The sequence below is a fragment of the Taeniopygia guttata genome, chromosome 2, assembly GCF_048771995.1.
Source record: "Taeniopygia guttata chromosome 2, bTaeGut7.mat, whole genome shotgun sequence".
NCBI lineage: Eukaryota > Metazoa > Chordata > Aves > Passeriformes > Estrildidae > Taeniopygia > Taeniopygia guttata.
In genome coordinates this window covers 141,724,200-141,739,665 of record NC_133026.1, presented here as the reverse complement: position 1 = coordinate 141,739,665, position 15,466 = coordinate 141,724,200, and the positions used below count along the sequence as shown (strand labels likewise).

At 44.5% G+C, this 15,466-nt stretch overlaps 1 long non-coding RNA gene across 6 annotated transcripts in view; it reads right to left on the bottom strand.

Annotated features, from left to right (window-relative positions):
• LOC115493999 (uncharacterized) overlaps positions 1–15,466 on the bottom strand; it is a 129,696-nt gene that overhangs the window by 76,493 nt on the left and 37,737 nt on the right. For 3 of the 6 annotated variants that reach the window (XR_012054273.1, XR_012054274.1, XR_012054275.1), the window contains exon 2: positions 14,385–14,754. This is a non-coding gene — a long non-coding RNA (uncharacterized lncRNA). Of the gene's footprint in view, positions 1–5,500; positions 5,587–7,464; positions 7,604–14,384; positions 14,755–15,466 lie in introns of all 6 variants that reach the window. The other 3 variants (XR_012054277.1, XR_012054278.1, XR_012054276.1) reach the window with 3 other exon arrangements.

Genomic DNA, 15,466 nt, shown 5'->3' with positions numbered 1-15,466 from the left:
TGCCAGACTGCACTTCCTCATTTAGAGCTGATGCTGCTGAGTCACCTGTATAGCACCCTGAGGTTTCAGGAATACAGTTCAGAGCCTTCAGCATCACCCAAACCACCAAACATAGGTTTTCTGTGTGTCCAAAGACACATCCTTGAGATGCCACTACAATTTTGCTGACCCTACTGAAGGGCTCTGCAGCTCCTCTATCAGCAGTCCTGCCACACCAGCACTGCCACAGCTTCATGTGGTGGTCACCCCTTCATCTGGTGATATGATATGGAACTGTCTGGGAATTTGACTTCTTCCCAGAGTAAGCCCCAGCCTATCACCCTGGAAAAGGCAATAATTAGTAAACAACTTGTTCTCTTCTTCACTTTCTCTTTACCCTTTTTAAGACAAATTACTATGCTTCTTTTATTTTTTAAGCAACCGAGATCAGCATAAGTCAGATTCAGTGCCAACATGTCAAACATATCACAAGCAAACATAGTAAACATTTTTTTTTCCCAAGGGAATTTTAGCATTAACAAGACTGGAACTGAAGCCTAGATCTTCCTAGCAAGGCTCACATCTATATCCTTCAAGATCATGGACTAAGATGCTATGCTTTGAGCTGTACAGAGATGCAGCAAGGCAAGGGAACCCTGCAAACCACAGGGAAAAACTCTGCAGCCTACAAAAAATTAACCAGGCATATCCTGTAGGTCTGCCTATCTATGATCTTCCTCTTCAAGGCATTTCTATATCCTCCAGTGATTTCAAAACCCAGCACATACTGTTTCAGCTTTGATGCTCTGTGCTCTCATTATCAGCCAACCAATACCGGAATATCCTTTCTTCTTGCAGTAAACCCCCTTTCTTTCCCTAGGGGTAGAGCTGGTTGGACAGAACAGACCAGGCATTTAGCATTTCATCATAAACCTAAGTATCAGCTTGAATCACTAAGGCTTGCACAGCTCCAGCACATTCCCATCAGCTGCAAACACCAGCCTGGTAACATCCCTGCAGCTGCAGGGATATTTGGTTTAGCATACACAGCAGAGATCATCAGCTTACATCACAGCACAGAGTGACCACTTTGTGGTCAACCAAACTACTTCCAAGAGCCAAAAAGCCAAGTGCAAAGCAGTAATGACAGAAATTTGGATTCAGAACATCAGGAGGCATTGAGACACTCAGCCTCAGCAGGACTGGCGGGGCAGAAGCCATGCCAAAATCTGGATGCAAGGACTACTGAAATGCTGGGCCAGGAGGTAAGTCAAACAGCCACCAAGCCCTGAACCCTCTCTTGGCTTGTCTTTGTGCTGCTCTCCAAGGCAACACCAGCACAGCCCTGCCAAGAGCAAGCAGGACTCGGCTGCAGTTCCCAGCGACAAGCATCACTTGCCCCGCCACCCAGGAAGGGCTGCTGTGCTGCTAACAAAGAGGTTTCTAATGCTTCTTGGGTCAGCTCCAGCCTCACTCATTCTTCTTCACCACCATCACCAGGAGCTGGAACCCACACTTTGAGAAATGCCAGCCTACCCTGCTGCTACCAGGCATGACAGGGACGATGCACTGGAAGACCGCGTCCAGAGAAGGAATTCCCTGTATGCATTTTTTGTCTAGTCCTGTCTTCAGACATGGAGAGACATTGTGTGCTGCACTCTTCACACCACCTGCCTGGATGTCTCAAATCTGCTGTGTTTCTTCAAGTCTCAGCTCTACCAGGTGTTCTCAATCCCCAGTTCCTCTCCTTGCCCTCCTTCCTCCTCCATAACATCTGCTGTCTGCGTGGCCATACTTTGAAATAAATTTGGAGACACTTCATCTTTTTCTATACTGAGAGAAGTTCCTTGTCCCAGCTCACAGTGTGGACATAAGTTGTGATTACACAACTGACCACACAATGAGCTGCAGCACATTCAATACCAGGAGAGCAGAGACACTTAGCCCCAAAACGACTGCTGAAGACAGCATACCATCAAACCATGGCCTGACACCTGTGGGCTGTTGGTTTTGGGTTTTTTCCCTAGCCTTAACATATGCAAATCTTCCAGCTATTCCTTGTAAGTAAATTTTCCCTCACAGAAGCTTCATATTCCCAAGCTGCCTGCTTTCATATTTAAAATAGAGGGGCTGAGACTGGATGCTGTGTTTCAAACAGGGTTTTTACAGGACAAATTATTACCTTTGCCATTTTTGTCTGGGCTATTCAAGATCTACCTGTCTTCTAACAGCATCTGACTCCAATTCACAACCAGCTTGCAATTCACTGCAGCTCACAGATTCCTTTCTGTAGTTAACCTGCTCATTTTGAGTTACGGCTAATTTTGGATATGTACACCTGTTTTCCAAGAGTGCTGCTTTGCACTTGTCTTTATTAAATTTATTGTTCTTATCTTTAAACTATCCTTGCAGCTCATTAAGGCAACTGTAAGAGAAGATGTTATGACTTGAAGTACCTGCAATGTCCCTGGTTGCATTTCATCTCCTGTATCATCTGCAGTGTACCATCTGATCCTCTACTGACCCTGAAAATTACTTCCTGATCCAACAAGGAACTATGTCTTTTAGCTTCTTAAGTACCACCTTACAATCATTTCATCTTCAGCACATTTCCCAAGTTTGTCTTCTGAGCTGTTGGGATTTCCTCAAGAACTACTCTACAGCTTTCTGCACTTCTTTGGTAAAGTCACTAAAATACCACACTTGGTATGAGACTACCTGGCAGTTCTGCAGGCTCTCCATCCTTCAGGAGAACTTGGAGGTATCACAGCTAAGGACTAGCAACTCAAGACAATACGAGCTCTGAAGTTACTTGAAATGTTCTTTAAAGTCAGCTCAAACAAATCATCCATTCCCCATTTAGGATCAGCATCACAATTTTTCAAGTCCTTCCTACCCAGCTCTCTGTTGCTGTTTCCTGTGGCTAAGACTTCAGGGCTGCAGGCACTTTCAAAGAAAAGCTCATGCTCAACAGGTAAAAAAGTTGTTAATTTCATTAACTTTAAATCATAAATATGATTTCCACTTGAAAAGGGAACACTTCATTTAACAGACACAGTGGCTTTGATGGGTCATGAAGGGCTTTGAAGGAAATTTAAAAAAGGAAGCAAGGGGAAAGAGAAAAATAACACTTCCAGAAAGTTTTCCAAAGGAAATGAGTAACTACTTGTTATTAAATGATAAATCACAGTCCTCGGGAAGTGGCATTGTCTGTGGCCTATTTTTAATGAGAAAATACCCGTCACTGGCACAAGGGATACATGGGACACGTCTGTGGACAGTGGGAGTGTTCACTGGGAGGCATCATCTCACTGCTGCTATTCCCATCACTTATCAGCAACAAAAACAGGATGAAAAGAACATGGCTTAGAGGAAAAAAATTCATCCAGGGCAACAAGCAAGGCTACTGCTCTCCATGGATGGAAGCCAGGAGGAAACACTAGAGACCAAGGTGAGGCTGAGTGTAGTCTTAGGCTTTGCTAGTTTTCCATGTGTGAGGGATGCACATGGAGCCACCAGGAAGCAAATCTGTGCTGATCCAAATGTCTCTATAGAGGGTTAGGTGACCTCTCACATGCACTAGCATCGTCTTTGTCCCCAAGATGGGGACATAACAGGCACACAGACACAAGAAACCTGGGCCTCTTTTCCCCAGGTTTTGCCACTAACACAGTGTTTTCTGGGGAAGCACCTGATGCTGCAGCACCACTGATGCTGAATAATTCAAAGGTGTAATTAGCCTGATTTTATGCTGATAAATGAGTCCCAGATTCCCGTGGCAAAGTGACTCCCCAGCTGGGAACAGGCACACTGTCGAGAGAAGGGAAGCAAAAGACAGGAGAGTTGGCTGTAGGCTCAGCTATAAGCACAGCCTCAAAATCAAATCAGAGGGGCCACAAGCACCCAGACATGGCCGTCAGGCAGCAAGACTCCCTGTACACCACTGAAGGGACCATTTTTGGCATCTTATGCCAAGCCAAACTCTCCCAAGTCCCAGCCAAGCACTGCCAAGCCCGAGCCACAGGGGTCAGCTGCAGCCCAGGCTCCCCTGTGCTCAACACATTCTGTCCCAAGACCACACACCCCCACAAACTTTCCAGACTGCAATAGTAACGAGCAGGAACCTATGGCCAGTGTGCTGAAATACCGTGCACTATGCCTCATTTTACCATCAGGGTGACCAAGCTTGCTCAGGAAGATTGTGGAGTCCCCATCTGTGGAGATATGCAGAAGCCATCTGGACATGGTCCTGGGCAACTGGCTGTAGCTGCCTACCACCTGCACAGGTCCTTTCCAGCTTCAACCATCCTGTGACTTTTTAATTGCAAAGCCAACTGCATCACCATCCTTCACTTTCACTGACCCGCAAAAAAAGACTGTAATTATTCAGTTTCTCAACTATTTCTGACATTCTTTCCATAGATGAGGTTTATGCCTTTTTTTCTCCTTTTCTTTTTAATAGGAGCATAACCCCACAGTTCACAGCAGATTATAAAACACACACACACACACACATCACTCTTCCCAAACAGCATTTTAAAGTGTTTATTTGATTTTTTCCTGCCACCCATAAAACACTACCCTGCTGGTCTCATTCATTGTGTGGCATTTTGCAACGAAGCGTAAAAATGGTATTAATCATAGCTCTGAAAAAACACAAACTTCTTCTCTGAGGTTTGAAATAACCACTTGGAAGAAAAACTTCCAGGAGCCAGAAGGACTGACAGGGCTGGAGACTAAAGTCCTTGTTTTCAAAGGCCAAGTGTATCCCAATATATCCCTTGGACAGTTGCCCCAAGCCAGAGTTATAATACTCTATTCTTCAAGTAGCAAGAGGGAGATTTGGTACAAAATCAGTACAAACACCTAAAGGGAATTAGGGAGGAAAATATGTGGTAAATCTAATGGGAGGCCTGAGCTCTAACTACAGCTTTGGTGAGAATGTCTGAAGTCTCAGCTGCCTCTCATCTCCAGGATGCTGCAGCCAGAAAGAGCAGATAAGGGTACCACCTCTCACAAGCAGCACCTGAGCATCACGGACAGTGTGCTGGCTCTCACCCATGGCATAGTGTTGCTTCAGCCACAGGCAGAAGCACAGAGATCTGCAAAGGCTATGCCAAAAAATAAAAATCATTATCATCTTTATGTTTGCTGGCCAAATACCACTGGAGAAAATTACCTTCTACATAAATCAAGTTCTTTGTCCACCTCTGCGGTTTCAGTGCTTCTCACAGAAGGGGAGCTTCTGTCAAAGATGGAGTCAGAAAAAACATGAAGCTCTTTTTTAAGATAGATGCTTTAGCAGATACTTGCCAAAGGCTTTGGAATCCCTCTGCTTCAGTGCTAAAACATTAATAATTTAAACACCTTCTTTTAAATTAGGAAGGGCACTAAAATAAACTATTGAAAGAGAAAAACCATCGAGCTTGCCACCATCTCCAACTCAAATACTGACATTTTCTCTCAAACCTCAAAAGTAGTTTCAACAACCTGACAAATGAGAAATTTACGTTTTTCTTACCTGTCCTTCTTCCCTCACATTTTCTCCTCTGCCATTAATCTTCCAGGAAAAGCAGTTGACCACAAGGACAGGGCACACCAATCATCCTGGTACAAAAAGACCCAGGATGCTTTAATCAGGGGCAGGGGAGGTGCAAACAGTGGTGAAATGTCTCACAGGGTATGGCACACATTTTGTGTTTACTGTTATACTGGTGGGGTGGGGTGGGGTGGGGTGGGGTGGGATGGGATGGGATGGGATGGGATGGGATAGCTGGAAGGGACCTACAACCATCATCTAGTTCAACTGCAAGTACTTTGTGTTAGAAGAGCAAGACAGAGAGAGCAAGACAGAGGGAGAGAGAAAATAATCAATTATTTTCTCTTCTTCTTAATCAGTAACCCCAGACTCCTGTGCATGGTGATGTCCCCTGCTTGTATGCCTCTGCCTGTCTTACCAATGCCTTTCTTATCAGCACATTTCATTCTTTCCTACTCTTTAAAGAGCTCTGCAAATTGAAAAAAGTGTATTATCTCCATATTTAAGAGACAAAAGAGGCTGGCAGAGAAAGGTCTACCCCATTATCAAGGTTTTTGCAAGAGCAGGAACAATGTGGCAGCCCAAGATCTGTGCTGTCTACACAAACCCCATCAGGGACCCCACCTCCCTCAGCAGCAGCTGGCCCAGGCACAAAGCTCTGTCCTGGTGTCAAGGTGGCCAGATAAAAGCAGACACTTGCAGACATATCCCCCCTCTCCCACGCAGTTGTATGAACTTCAGATGACCAGTTGAAATTTAAAAGATGTGTACTGCCAGGGTACACCATCCATTTACTCCATACCAGATCTTCTCTTGAAGAAAACCTCTTTGTTTTGAATCCCCAGTGCAGCCAGGTAAGCAATGGAAAAGTGCAACCTTATGCCTCTCCAAATGATCCTTAAACACATCCTCTTCCTCGGGTTGCAGGGGGGAAAAAAGAGGATTAGCTATTCAAAACCTACATGCCAGGCAATCTGGTGACCAAGTGCCTTCCTCCCATAGTTTTTCCAGACAGTCATGAACTTTAAACTATTTTTTGTCTCCAACTCCCAACAGCTCCTAAACAGTGTGAGCTAAATATTTATAGAAGAATCACTGTTTGTTTAAGTTTCAATCCATACTCCCTGAAGTCCAATATGCCCAGATCATGAAATGACAGCTGATTACAGAAGAGCCTGAAAACACCACAGAGGGGACACTGAGACTTACCAGATCTTTCATCTGGATGTTTTCTCCACTGGTTCTTTTGGGGAGCCTTTCCTAGCTTCTTTCAGAAAGAAGAGGAACTGCAGCTCTTGCCAGCCAAGGTCCACGTTTCATCAGACACTTTGGCAGAGCTCTGCTCAATGACACAGAGCCCCGGGTTTTGGGGGGCCCCCACTGTGCTCCAGAGCTAGGCATACGGATTGCTGCTGGAAATGCAATGGAAGCACCCAGCTTGCTGAACAGCAGACACCAAGGCACAGCGAGAGCACCCCAGCACCAGTGCAGCAGGTGGGGCACAGACAGTGTCTGTCACTTCAGCTTAACAAGCTCTACTCTGACTCATCTCTTCTGGACTCAGCAACAGCTGTTCCCATTTACAGTGGTTCACTCCAGTTGAACAAAGCAGTCCTCCCACACCTTACAAAAGAACTAAGGATACCCACACTTTTTGCCTAACTGGACAGCCTGTCAGGAGTTGAAAAGACAGCTATAGAAGCCAACACACTACTGCTATAAGCTAGCCAAGTCCAACAAGTCAGCTGTTCACCTGTGGTGTTACACAGCTTCATGGGTGAGGCAAGCAGAAAATCAGACTGTCCTTTATCCCCTTTAATCGTGTGTGATCAGAGTTCTCCTTCTGGAATGTAACTGGGGACTTGTCACCACAAAGGAGCACACAAGATGCAAGGCTACTAAGCAGGCACAGCTCTAAGACAACACATCCCAAATGAACATCTCACCCTGTAGACCTCAGTGTCCATCTCGGCAATCTTCTAGAGGGACAGCAGAGGCTGGGAGACAACACCCAAGCAAACACACTTCCCGTGACCACCCAAGGCTGGCAATTCCCTTTTTTTTCATGGTTTCGCATACAAGCTCCTGCATGAAGAACAGAGCAGAAAGTGCTTACTCCCCTCAGATGGGTGAGAGTTGGGATATCTTTGGTAAAGTTCAGCAACCTCAAACCAGCACCTGCTTTGAACAGCCCCTTGGATGACTGGATGTTGCCGAAGAACTCAAAACCCCCACCGGCAGCTGCTGCTGTGCCTATCCCATCAAGATTTGTTCTTTCATTGCAGCAAGATGGGACTCAGCAATGTTGCTCCATCCTGGGGTTCTCCAAGGGATAGCAGGACTCCCTTGCACGGAGTGTTTCAAGGCATTTAGCCCCAATAAAATAGAAAATGTGATGTTTCAAGCAAGAGGGTGACTTTTGTCGTCAGGTGAATCTCAAGGACAAGTCTGCACACTCATTACTCACCTTGCAGCATGAAGGCCCATGCATGGGTGAAGGACCAATAGTGAAAATGTCTGTGCTCACATGCACTCACAGCCCACACCCACCCTCACACGCATTTTCTATCCTGATGTGTCTATGCACACACACAGAAAGTGCCATGAAGCCTCCTCATGTGTTATATGCACGGGAATATGCAGGAGCTCATATGCAGGAGTGCAGAGGCCCACCACAAAAGCCAGCCATGCTGGCAGACGAGACTAAGGAGGAGACTGCAACAAGAAAACTGGAAATAATGACAAGCACTTTCATCAGTAAAACTGCAATTACCCAGCCAGCACACAGCCTTGCATCTCTGTGGAGCAAGCAAATCTGCTTATTAGAGAGATGCCTCTACTGTGATCTGACTCTTAGAGAAAGGGGAGGAACTGCCCCAGCTTTTCCATGTTTTATTTCTCTGACTCTCATTCCTCATTATTGGGGAATCACCATGCACATCACCATGGCTGCTGGGAGGTTGAAGGCACAAGCCTGCAAACAAGGAGCCTTCAAAACTGCAGCTGGTCTCCTCCAGCATCATCCACACATTCAACGTCATGGAGTTGGCTTTACTGATGCTTCATGGAAGAAAATTTTACTAGGGCATAGAAGAGAGACACTTTTCTATTTTAATTCATCTGGCCCTAAAAAAGAAAAATAAAGGAGAAAATAAAGAAGAAATACAGCCCCCCTCTTTCCCTTTTTACATAAATATTGGATCTGAGCACTTTATGCTCATAAAAAGTCAAAAATAAGAAATAATATCAAATCTGTGTGCTGTATCTTTTATCAAAGCCCTTTATAAACATCAAAACCAGCTCCTCTGCACTCTTTTATACTTTCCTGCTGTCACTCACAATTCATAAAAGGGGTCTACAGAGATACAAAGGGTAAGGCACTTTCCAGTACTGTCACAGAGAGTCTGGGACAAAAAAACAGCTCTTCCTCAAAGCTCTGAAATCTAAGAGCAATTTTATGACATAATGTCACTTTTAGCACAAGAGATGAATAATAGATATTCAAAACATAATAACACTTTAATAAGTAAACAATGCTTTGCAGTGTCAAAGCTTTTCAGCAGCAGTGTCAAGTCTTTGCAGAAAGATCAACAGTGCAATCACTGAGCACCACTGGGAAGCAAACACTGCAAGAACACACATGTTTAACCAAAAGGCAGAGTCTCTCTGGCCAAGCTCCATCTGCCTTCTCTAGAGACACACATCCAGATCCCCTCTACAAAAAAAAAAAAGGGAGGTAGGGAGATTAACAAGGTCACTCAGAAACCCCTTACACATAAACTTGACTTTGACTCTGCCATCTCTGAGAGACAAGTGATAAATCCAAACCTCCTCCCAACTGAATGATGAGCAGTTTACACTCACCTATATTCAAGAGATATGAGCATTAATTAACTCTAACATTAAAAAAACATATTTGAAAGATGATAGCTGCTAGAATATTCATGTATCTTACCCAGCCTGTTTATATAACTGGATATGAAGCAAATCCTCCACGTAAACCATGGCAAACCTGACAGCATCATTTACCTGTTCAGCATCTTTTCCACAGAAGGCAAATTCTATAACTTGTGGTCACCACTATTTTTTTTCCTGCCCTGCACATAAGAATTTGTAGGGAGGAAGTGATAAACCCATGATAAAAAAAATTCCAGTGAACTGTCAGCATTATCCTAACCAAAAAAGAATTTCCTCCTTAGTCATCCACAGGCAGGGTAAGCCAGCTCCCCCATGAATTACAGAAGAGCAGGGAAAATACTTATCTGGGAAATGACTTCTCTTCCTAGTACCTTGGTAGTTAATTTTTAAGCAAGGCAAAGGTCAAACAAAAACCACCTGATGGTGATGCAAATGGAGCCCTGGATAAAACTGCATAGCGGCCACCACAAAGAGCTGCTCTTTGCAAAGCTTAATGAAAGCCAAGAGATGGTGCCAGTGGGGAGGATGATGGCAATTCCACATCCATGTGCCACAAGAATGCTGCCAGTGGCAGGAGGGCACATCCAAGCTGTGGAGGGGGCCAGGCCAGGGTAGTGCAGGGTCTCCAGCATCACTCAGCTCCCCAGGGATGCCCCCAGCTAGGTAAACTGGGCTGCTGAGCCTGGGCTGAAGATACACTTCTAATTGGGACAGTAAGAGATCCAGAGGCACCAGGGCTGGAATGCAGCTGTGCCTCCTTCCCCAAGTTGTCTACGATAATCATTATGAATACAGGTACTTTTGTTTGTTGCACATCCTGTTTCTGCTGCTGGAGCCCCAGGTCTCTAACCTGACCTCCTGGCTTTGACACTGCAAAGAGAAAGAGGAAGCAGCACAATGATGGTACCCTGCAAAAGTAGAGCCAGCAAAATCCCAGGATACCCAAAACACTGCCAGGGTAGGAGGATGGGTTTGATTCCAGCTCAGGAAACATCCTGAGAATAAAATATTGCCCAAAATGGCATTTTGTGTTTCTGAACTAGGCTCTGTACTGCAGGACAAGAAGATTAGGCAGAGTCCCTCCCATGGTGGCAGACTGGCCTCACAGCAGCCATTCCTGCTCAGCAGTTTTTGTCTGCTGCCCTATGTAAGCAACCAAACCAGCTTAGAAAATATTAAAACTTAATCAGAAACTCTTCAGATCATGTCCCGTTCACAGCTTTGGGATGGTGCAAATCCTGCCACCTTTACCAGGAGCCCCTCCAAGGGCCTCTCACAGCCCTGGGATGCCAGCCAGCTCTGGAGGCTTTACATTTTCGTGGCATGAGACAAATTTTGCTAAGAGTTCCTCAGTGCTAATCCTCATAACACTGCCCAGCAGCTGGGAGCACCAGAAAACAGCCTGTTGACACCTTCAGTTCTGCACAGAACCCCTCGAAGCAATACAAAGGATTCAGAAGCCAAGCAGACACCTCTTGCTTTCTTGCTGGCATTAACAATATGTCTCATGATAGGTCACTGCTTCTTTGCAACCTGAAGAGCACAGTAAGTGAGCAGACAGTTCAGTATTTACTGTGCATAGTACGTCAGCACCTGCAGATGCAGGTGCTCATGGAAAAGCAAAGTTCACACATAACGAAAGATTTTTATTCTGAAAGTAATGATGGGATGCTTTGGTTAATACAAAATTCCACACAAGGTCTTAAAGCAATCAATAGAAAATCATTAAAGACATACTAGGAGGATTATACCAGATATTTAAAAATATATAAATATTTATTTACTTATAGAAATAAACAGAAACATGGCCTAATGCATCTCCAATTACATGCCCTGCAGTAAAGGCACTAAGCTTGGGCAAAAATGGCAATCATTAATAAGTGCTCCAAAGGAGAGACAGCCCTAAAGGAGAGAAAATGCATGCTTCCAAAGGGGTTGATGTTTTTAGCATAACCTAAGGACTGAGACCCAACATTAATTGGCTTTGCTCCCGTTGACTTTCACTGCTGAACGATGAACAAAAGTCAGCCTGTGCAGGACTGACCATTCTTCACCCTGAGCACGCTCTTCTCCAAACTCCCCATGCAGGACAGTGGAATAAAGATCAAAGCAAAATTTCAGCATCGCTAGCTTCAGCATTTTCCTCAAGCAAAAGATGTGAATCCAAAGATTCAGCTATAAATATTTTAAAAGTGGCAAATGGACTTTTGCAGCCAAAATAAGAATCTTTAACAGCACCAACATTTGATGCCCCTTACCCTCACAAATCCAGCCTGCTCAAGAGGTGAGGTTGCCCACAAACTGAAAGCTGAAACTAGCTTCAGCCCCAATTCCAAAAAATCTGGAAGCAGTTTTAGAAGCAGGAAACCATCAAGCAAGAGACAGCAGCTGTAGATTAAAACCTCTTCCTCTGTCAGGCTTTGACACATTTGACTCACAAAACCATAAAGAAAGTAAGGCTCCCTTTAAAAAGCCTCATTGTCAAATTTTTTTATTGCTTTGAGGTTAAACCAATAAATACTTGCAATTCCTTCATTTGCTGCCAGCTGGGGAGACATTTAAAAACTTCTGCAAACCTGCAATTTCAGTGCTGGTCTGTGCTGGGCACTGAAAAATTCCACGGGGGTGAGAGTGAGAGGGGTTAGTCATGACAAGAACATCCCTGCAATGTGCCAGAGCTGCTTTTTACTGTCATCCAACCATCCTTAATACCGACTTAGATCATCAATGATTTTTATAATCAGTTACGTGCTTTTGAAACACACACCCACATACATAACCCTCAGAGGCAGCCAAATAGAAGCTTTCTGTATTTTTTAAATTATTATTAATAACATGCATCTGTGTACAGACCAACCCCCTAAAGGACGTTTTGATCCAAGGATCTGTAATCTGACTCAAAGCAAATCTTTGCTACTTTACCAGCAGATATCTTGAATGCTAATGGGGTTCATGTTTTAATTAGCACCCAGGGATGCAGCCAGCAGCCCCCCTGCCTGGATGCTTATGCTGACCAACAGCAAAGCCCTTAAACTACTTACCCTCTGAAGCTGCCCCAAATCTGTGCAGGGTGAGATCTGCTCTGAAGAAAACCTGAGATGATTTTTCCTCCTGCACATTTACAACTGAAGCATTATTCCTGGCCAAGCTCTAATTCCTGGGCTGCTCCCAGGTATCCCAGATGTGCCAGGTGCTTGCCAGGCTGTGTTTGACTAGGGAGTCACACTGCAAGGAGCAATGCAGAACACAAAATTCAAGGTACATCTGCCATGGCCTTTCTCCTCGCTCACTGTCAGTGCAGACCCTACAATGCAGAGGTCAAGCACCCAAGGCTGCTCTGGGTTATCCAGCTTACAGGCAGGTTTTGTTCAGTGTCCAGAAGCACCAAAGGGCCTGGCAGCACCAGAGCAGAGCAAGTGATGCCCCATTCTGTCCCAGTTACTTATAAAAGATAAAGCTCATTCTACTGCAATGGTAAAGGACTTTTTCACATCTTACAGCAACAAGGGGAGATCTGGTTTGCAGTGTCTTTATCAAACAGCTGACCACAAAAGAAAAAATTAAATACCAATGGTGTTTGCTTTAATTGTAGATAAAAGAACAACTGCAAGTGATCTGTCATTCTTAGGTGCTTTAGAAGTTGTTAGGAGCTAGTTAAATAAAACACTAGGGATTTCGGTGATGGGAAAACTGTTAATTCAGGTTAAGGAAGGAAAACTATCTGCAAATGAAGAGCTGGTTGAAGGGGATGTCTCTGCAGCAGGCACAAAGTCCATGCAAGCACACAAAAGGACTGAGTCTCCAGGCAGTGCTGCTGGACAAGACTCTGCCTTGGCACATGACTACACTGCAGGGGCTTGAGCATGGACCATCCCCACCAGCCTGGCAGGATGCTGCTTCCACCTCCAAATCCCTGCTGCTAGCTCCAGCCTCTCTTACAAGAACAGCAAGTACTTGACTTTGCTCATTAATAAAGCAAAGAACATCTTTATCCCCAGTCTCTGTCTACCATCTCCATCTGCCCTACGAGTCACAGTCAAACTGAAGAGCGAGGCAACTGATTATATTTCCCACTGAACATGCTCTATCCACCCTACCCCTCTCATTTCCTTCCTTTGATAAAAAATTGTGCCTACAATGCAAGATGAAACTTTTAATGCCTCACAAATGCTGAGGAGAATGCAGAATAAATGTACATCAAAGCATTTTCAGCCCTTTTCCTTCAGCACCTCCTCTTTGTATGGTGAAAATAAAAGAGACAAAGAGCTAAGTTTTTGTCCATTCTGTAGGAGAGCTGTTCAATGCACCAGCACACCTGAGCATTTGACTAAGCCAGCACAAGTGTCAAAAAGAATGATTTTCACAGCAAGTTGATACCCAAACATCAAAGAAATTGTTAAATTCTCTGCTAGAAAGAATGGAAAAAAGACTTGTCACCTCCAGAAAAACATCTAATTCATTGTAAATGACTCTAAAAATGCAAATTTGATTGTTACCACTAATGCTATTGAGTTATACATATCTATGTGATATAGGAATAGTTTAATTTTAGAGCTAAAGGCATCTCCATTTTATGGGATAAGTCATCCTCAAAATTATGTTCTTCAGCAGAAATTCTGTTGAACTAAGAAGAGAAAAAAATGTATTTACCACTTGTGTCATCTTTTTTTGAAATGAGACGATGAAGCCAAATAAATTGATCCACACCTGGCTGACGGCAGCTGGGGGTTACAAACACACTACAGGCTGACACTACTGCTCCATGAGAACCTACATCTCAAACTGGGCCTGTCCCAACAAGGAAAAGTCACCCTCAGAGTATGGCACCAGGGCCTTTGGTAGGTCTCACCTTTAGAAGAAGCTAGTAAGGGGAAAAAAAAAAAAAGAAAGGCTGAACTGAAGATCAATAAAGCAAACTGGGCAGTCAATGAGAAAACCATTTACGCACCTGATGGACAGGAGTGTTGCTGCACTGGAAAAGCTCTGGGAGAAGAGAAAGTATCTTCCAGCTGGGTAAAGCAGTGGCTCCATTTCAAGAAGCTGCATGGGGAGGTATTCCAGTAAGTGACTGTATGCTATAATCCTCAGGGCAGGACCACAAACGACACAAGTTGATCCAGGGGAAAACGGTAAAAAGATGGCAGAAACTTCCAGATGCTTTTATCCACAGCCAACATTCTCCAGAGGGTTTTGTTGGTCAACAGGTCCATGCATCCCATGCTCCCCACGCTCCTAAAAATCCTCTGGAGCTATGAAAAGGACCAGACTGCCAGACTTCAAATGTTAATCCAGACAAATGGGACACATGGGGTTGGGACCTTCAGAGAGAAAAAAGGGACAGGCCATTACACAACAGCTCTTACCACGTTGGACAAAAAACTGGATTGGAAACTCCAATCTTTTGATTTATTTTTGCACAGAATGAGGGTTTTATGGTTTATTTTACTTTTTTTTATTTGCACAATTTATTTCAATTAATGTAACAGCGAGCATAGACACAGCATAGAGCACCACCTCCAGATGCCTCATAGGTTCTAGGGGATGTGTAAGGAGGAGGAGGAGGACAAGCCAGCAACTGGAAGTAGTTCTCACCTAACCAATAGATCTTTCCAAAACTATTCTTTTTCTTTTTGTCAGAGCTTTCCTCCCCTCTCCTTTTTGCCACACCTCCTAAACCTAATAAGGTATCTTCACTACCAGGGAGGAGAAGGATGGAAAGAGTTGTAAGGCAGCAGGCCAGCAGCACCATCTGCCTTCCTGACCTCAGTGGGAAAAGTCTATCCACCACCAGGAGAATCACACCTCCAGCAACCCACAGAAAGGTCTGGCACACCCCACCAGTGACACAGCAGAAACACTCTGCCCTTCACTGTGACCTCCGACCAGACACAGCCACACTTCCCACCTCTGCTTGCAGAGAAAATAAACACATCCCAGCACAGTGGCTCAAAATGCCCGAGGAATTAGTCATAAAGATTCTAGTATTTGACGTATGTAAACCCATCGTGATCTGGGGGGGTTTTGGTTGTT